This window comes from Oncorhynchus keta, unplaced genomic scaffold (genome assembly GCF_023373465.1).
Source record: "Oncorhynchus keta strain PuntledgeMale-10-30-2019 unplaced genomic scaffold, Oket_V2 Un_contig_9761_pilon_pilon, whole genome shotgun sequence".
Lineage (NCBI taxonomy): Eukaryota > Metazoa > Chordata > Actinopteri > Salmoniformes > Salmonidae > Oncorhynchus > Oncorhynchus keta.
The window spans coordinates 1-6,545 of NW_026290668.1; the positions used below are offsets into that span (position 1 = coordinate 1).

General features: G+C 47.9%; 2 long non-coding RNA genes across 2 annotated transcripts; both read left to right on the forward strand.

Annotated features, from left to right (window-relative positions):
• Positions 1-1,986: 1,986 nt before the first annotated feature.
• Positions 1,987-4,348, forward strand: LOC127927204 (uncharacterized). Its single transcript, XR_008126611.1, has 4 exons — positions 1,987-2,020; positions 2,385-2,417; positions 2,484-2,585; positions 4,048-4,348. It is a non-coding gene; the product is annotated as an uncharacterized LOC127927204 (long non-coding RNA).
• On the forward strand, positions 2,855-3,629 carry LOC127927205 (uncharacterized). The gene is made up of 3 exons (XR_008126612.1): positions 2,855-2,883; positions 3,305-3,335; positions 3,435-3,629. It is a non-coding gene; the product is annotated as an uncharacterized LOC127927205 (long non-coding RNA).
• Positions 4,349-6,545: the final 2,197 nt, after the last annotated feature.

Sequence of the window (6,545 nt, forward strand, 5' to 3'; positions counted from 1 at the left end):
TGTGTTGACAGGATGTAGGAGGTGGTATGTCTGTGTTAACAGGATGTTGGAGGTGGTATGTCTGTGTGTTGACAGGATGTTGGAGGTGGTATGGTATGTCTGTGTTAACAGGATGTTGGAGGTGGTATGTCTGTGTTCTAACAGGATGTTGGAGGTGGTATGTCTGTGTGTTGACAGGAGGTAGGAGGTGGTATGTCTGTGTGTTGACAGGATGTAGGAGGTGGTATGTCTGTGTTAACAGGATGTAGGAGGTGGTATGTCTGTGTTAACAGGATGTAGGAGGTGGTATGTCTGTGTTCTAACAGGATGTTGGAGGTGGTATGTCTGTGTGTTGACAGGATGTAGGAGGTGGTATGTCTGTGTTCTAACAGGATGTTGGAGGTGGTATGTCTGTGTGCTGACAGGATGTGCAGGAGGTGGCATGTCCGTGTGCTGACAGGATGAGGAGGTGGCATGTCTGTGCTGACAGGATGTAGGAGGTGGCATGTCTGTGTCTCCGACAGGACGTCCGCCGTGGCATGTCTGTGTTGACAGATGTTGAGGTGGTATGTCTGTGTTTCAGGATGTTGAGGTGGTATGTCTGTGTGTTGACAGGATGTTGAGGTATATGGTCTGTGTTGACAGGATGTTGGAGGTCCGTCTGGTGTTAACAGGATGTTGGGGAGGCATGTCCAGTGGTTGACAGTGATTGCCGATAGTGGCATGTCCGTGCGTTGCAATTGCGACGCAGATAGTAAGGGCGTCCGTGTCTCCAACAGGATGTAGGAGGTGGTATGTCTGTGTTCTAACAGGATGTTGGAGGTGGTATGTCTGTTTCTCTAACAGGATGTTGGAGGTGGTATGTCTGTGTGTTAACAGGATGTTGGAGGTGGTATGTCTGTGTGTTGACAGGATGTAGGAGGTGGTATGTCTGTGTGTTGACAGGATGTAGGAGGTGGTATGTCTGTGTTCTAACAGGATGTAGGAGGTGGTATGTCTGTGTTCTAACAGGATGTAGGAGGTGGTATGTCTGTGTTCTAACAGGATGTTGGAGGTGGTATGTCTGTGTTCTAACAGGATGTTGGAGGTGGTATGTCTGTGTGTTGACAGGATGTTGGAGGTGGTATGTCTGTGTGTTGACAGGATGTTGGAGGTGGTATGTCTGTGTGTTGACAGGATGTTGGAGGTGGTATGTCTGTGTTCTAACAGGATGTTGGAGGTGGTATGTCTGTGTTCTAACAGGATGTAGGAGGTGGTATGTCTGTGTGTTGACAGGATGTTGGAGGTGGTATGTCTGTGTGTTGACAGGATGTAGGAGGTGGTATGTCTGTGTTCTAACAGGATGTTGGAGGTGGTATGTCTGTGTTGACAGGATGTAGGAGGTGGTATGTCTGTGTTCTAACAGGATGTAGGAGGTGGTATGTCTGTGTTCTAACAGGATGTTGGAGGTGGTATGTCTGTGTTCTAACAGGATGTTGGAGGTGGTATGTCTGTGTGTTGACAGGATGTTGGAGGTGGTATGTCTGTGTTAACAGGATGCTGGAGGTGGTATGTGTCTGTGTTCAACAGGATGTAGGAGGTGGTGTCTGTGTTCTAACAGGAAGCTGGAGTGTGGTATGTCTGTGTTAACAGGATGTAGGGGAGTGTGGTATGTCTGTGTTAACAGGATGTAGGGAGGTATGCTGGGTCTGTGTTAACAGGATGTAGGAGGTGGTATGTCTGTGTGTTGACAGGATGTAGGAGGTGGTATGTCTGTGTGTTGACAGGATGTAGGAGGTGGTATGTCTGGGTGTGGGTTGACAGGATGTAGGAGGTGGTATGTCTGTGTGCATGACAGGATGTAGGGAGGTGGTATGTCTGTGTGTTGACAGGATGTTGGAGTGTGGTATGTCTGTGTTGACAGGATGTTGGAGGTGGTATGTCTGTATGACAGGGATGTTGAGGTGGTATGTCTGTGTTGACAGGATGTTGGAGGTGGTATGTCTGTGTTGACAGGATGTAGGAGGTGGTATGGTATGTCTGTGTTAACAGGATGTTGGAGGTGGTATGTCTGTGTGCTAACAGGATGTAGGAGGTGGTATGTCTGTGTGTTGACAGGAGTGTAGGAGGTGGTATGTCTGTGTGTTGACAGGATGTAGGAGGTGGTATGTCTGTGTGTTAACAGGATGTAGGAGGTGGTATGTCTGTGTTTTAACAGGATGTAGGAGGTGGTATGTCTGTGTTCTAACAGGATGTTGGAGGTGGTATGTCTGTGTTCTAACAGGATGTAGGAGGTGGTATGTCTGTGTTTTGACAGGATGTAGGAGGTGGTATGTCTGTGTTTTGACAGGATGTTGGAGGTGGTATGTCTGTGTGTTGACAGGATGTAGGAGGTGGTATGTCTGTGTTCTAACAGGATGTTGGAGGTGGTATGTCTGTGTTCTAACAGGATGTTGGAGGTGGTATGTCTGTGTGTTGACAGGATGTTGGAGGTGGTATGTCTGTGTGTTGACAGGATGTTGGAGGTGGTATGTCTGTGTGTTGACAGGATGTTGGAGGTGGTATGGTATGTCTGTGTTAACAGGATGTTGGAGGTGGTATGTCTGTGTTCTAACAGGATGTTGGAGGTGGTATGTCTGTGTGTTGACAGGATGTTGGAGGTGGTATGTCTGTGTGTTGACAGGATGTTGGAGGTGGTATGTCTGTGTGTTGACAGGATGTTGGAGGTGGTATGGTATGTCTGTGTTAACAGGATGTTGGAGGTGGTATGTCTGTGTTCTAACAGGATGTAGGAGGTGGTATGTCTGTGTGTTGACAGGATGTTGGAGGTGGTATGTCTGTGTGTTGACAGGATGTAGGAGGTGGTATGTCTGTGTTCTAACAGGATGTTGGAGGTGGTATGTCTGTGTTGACAGGATGTAGGAGGTGGTATGTCTGTGTTCTAACAGGATGTAGGAGGTGGTATGTCTGTGTTAACAGGATGTAGGAGGTGGTATGTCTGTGTTAACAGGATGTAGGAGGTGGTATGTCTGTGTGTTAACAGGATGTAGGAGGTGGTATGTCTGTGTGTTGACAGGATGTAGGAGGTGGTATGTCTGTGTGTTGACAGGATGTAGGAGGTGGTATGTCTGTGTGTTGACAGGATGTAGGAGGTGGTATGTCTGTGTGTTGACAGGATGTAGGAGGTGGTATGTCTGTGTGTTGACAGGATGTTGGAGGTGGTATGTCTGTGTGTTGACAGGATGTTGGAGGTGGTATGTCTGTGTTGACAGGATGTTGGAGGTGGTATGTCTGTGTTGACAGGATGTAGGAGGTGGTATGTCTGTGTGTTGACAGGATGTAGGAGGTGGTATGTCTGTGTTGACAGGATGTTGGAGGTGGTATGTCTGTGTGTTGACAGGATGTAGGAGGTGGTATGTCTGTGTGTTGACAGGATGTTGGAGGTGGTATGTCTGTGTGTTGACAGGATGTTGGAGGTGGTATGTCTGTGTTGACAGGATGTAGGAGGTGGTATGTCTGTGTGTTGACAGGATGTTGGAGGTGGTATGTCTGTGTTGACAGGATGTTGGAGGTGGTATGTCTGTGTTAACAGGATGTTGGAGGTGGTATGTCTGTGTGTTGACAGGATGTTGGAGGTGGTATGTCTGTGTTGATAGGATGTTGGAGGTGGTATGTCTGTGTGTTGACAGGATGTAGGAGGTGGTATGTCTGTGTGTTGACAGGATGTAGGAGGTGGTATGTCTGTGTGTTGACAGGATGTAGGAGGTGGTATGTCTGTGTGTTGACAGGATGTAGGAGGTGGTATGTCTGTGTGTTGACAGGATGTAGGAGGTGGTATGTCTGTGTGTTGACAGGATGTAGGAGGTGGTATGTCTGTGTGTTGACAGGATGTTGGAGGTGGTATGTCTGTGTTAACAGGATGTTGGAGGTGGTATGTCTGTGTGTTGACAGGATGTTGGAGGTGGTATGTCTGTGTGTTGACAGGATGTTGGAGGTGGTATGTCTGTGTTGACAGGATGTTGGAGGTGGTATGTCTGTGTGTTGACAGGATGTAGGAGGTGGTATGTCTGTGTTAACAGGATGTTGGAGGTGGTATGTCTGTGTGTTGACAGGATGTTGGAGGTGGTATGGTATGTCTGTGTTAACAGGATGTTGGAGGTGGTATGTCTGTGTTCTAACAGGATGTTGGAGGTGGTATGTCTGTGTGTTGACAGGATGTAGGAGGTGGTATGTCTGTGTGTTGACAGGATGTAGGAGGTGGTATGTCTGTGTGTTGACAGGATGTAGGAGGTGGTATGTCTGTGTGTTGACAGGATGTAGGAGGTGGTATGTCTGTGTGTTGACAGGATGTTGGAGGTGGTATGTCTGTGTGTTGACAGGATGTAGGAGGTGGTATGTCTGTGTTTGACAGGATGTAGGAGGTGAGTATGTCTGTGTGTTGACAGGATGTAGGAGGTGGTATGTCTGTGTGTTGACAGGATGTAGGAGGTGGTATGTCTGTGTGTTGACAGGATGTAGGAGGTGGTATGTCTGTGTGTTGACAGGATGTTGGAGGTGGTATGTCTGTGTGTTGACAGGATGTTGGAGGTGGTATGTCTGTGTTAACAGGATGTTGGAGGTGGTATGTCTGTGTTCTAACAGGATGTTGGAGGTGGTATGTCTGTGTGTTGACAGGATGTAGGAGGTGGTATGTCTGTGTGTTGACAGGATGTAGGAGGTGGTATGTCTGTGTGTTAACAGGATGTAGGAGGTGGTATGTCTGTGTGTTAACAGGATGTAGGAGGTGGTATGTCTGTGTGTTAACAGGATGTTGGAGGTGGTATGTCTGTGTGTTGACAGGATGTAGGAGGTGGTATGTCTGTGTGTTGACAGGATGTAGGAGGTGGTATGTCTGTGTGTTGACAGGATGTAGGAGGTGGTATGTCTGTGTGTTGACAGGATGTAGGAGGTGGTATGTCTGTGTGTTGACAGGATGTAGGAGGTGGTATGTCTGTGTGTTGACAGGATGTAGGAGGTGGTATGTCTGTGTGTTGACAGGATGTAGGAGGTGGTATGTCTGTGTGTTGACAGGATGTAGGAGGTGGTATGTCTGTGTGTTGACAGGATGTAGGAGGTGGTATGTCTGTGTGTTGACAGGATGTAGGAGGTGGTATGTCTGTGTGTTGACAGGATGTAGGAGGTGGTATGTCTGTGTGTTGACAGGATGTAGGAGGTGAGTATGTCTGTGTGTTGACAGGATGTAGGAGGTGGTATGTCTGTGTGTTGACAGGATGTAGGAGGTGGTATGTCTGTGTGTTGACAGGATGTTGGAGGTGAGTATGTCTGTGTGTCTGACAGGATGTAGGAGGTGGTATGTCTGTGTGTTGACAGGATGTAGGAGGTGGTATGTCTGTGTGTTGACAGGATGTAGGAGGTGGTATGTCTGTGTGTTGACAGGATGTAGGAGGTGGTATGTCTGTGTGTTGACAGGATGTAGGAGGTGGTATGTCTGTGTGTTGACAGGATGTAGGAGGTGGTATGTCTGTGTGTTGACAGGATGTAGGAGGTGGTATGTCTGTGTGTTGACAGGATGTAGGAGGTGGTATGTCTGTGTGTTGACAGGATGTAGGAGGTGGTATGTCTGTGTGTTGACAGGATGTAGGAGGTGGTATGTCTGTGTGTTGACAGGATGTAGGAGGTGAGTATGTCTGTGTGTTGACAGGATGTAGGAGGTGGTATGTCTGTGTGTTGACAGGATGTAGGAGGTGGTATGTCTGTGTGTTGACAGGATGTAGGAGGTGGTATGTCTGTGTGTTGACAGGAGGTAGGAGGTGGTATGTCTGTGTGTTGACAGGAGGTAGGAGGTGGTATGTCTGTGTGTTGACAGGAGGTAGGAGGTGGTATGTCTGTGTGTTGACAGGAGGTAGGAGGTGGTATGTCTGTGTGTTGACAGGATGTAGGAGGTGGTATGTCTGTGTGTTGACAGGATGTAGGAGGTGGTATGTCTGTGTTTGACAGGATGTAGGAGGTGGTATGTCTGTGTGTTGACAGGATGTAGGAGAGTGGTATGTCTGTGTGTTGACAGGATGTAGGAGGTGGTATGTCTGTGTGTTGACAGGATGTAGGAGGTGGTATGTCTGTGTGTTGACAGGATGTAGGAGGTGGTATGTCTGTGTGTTGACAGGATGTAGGAGAGTGGTATGTCTGTGTGTTGACAGGATGTAGGAGGTGGTATGTCTGTGTGTTGACAGGATGTAGGAGGTGGTATGTCTGTGTGTTGACAGGATGTAGGAGGTGGTATGTCTGTGTGTTGACAGGATGTAGGAGGTGAGTATGTCTGTGTGTTGACAGGATGTAGGAGGTGGTATGTCTGTGTGTTGACAGGATGTAGGAGGTGGTATGTCTGTGTGTTGACAGGATGTAGGAGGTGAGTATGTCTGTGTGTTGACAGGATGTAGGAGGTGGTATGTCTGTGTGTTGACAGGATGTAGGAGAGTGGTATGTCTGTGTGTTGACAGGATGTAGGAGGTGAGTATGTCTGTGTGTTGACAGAGATGTAGGAGAGTGGTATGTCTGTGTGTTGACAGGATGTAGGAGGTAGTATGTCT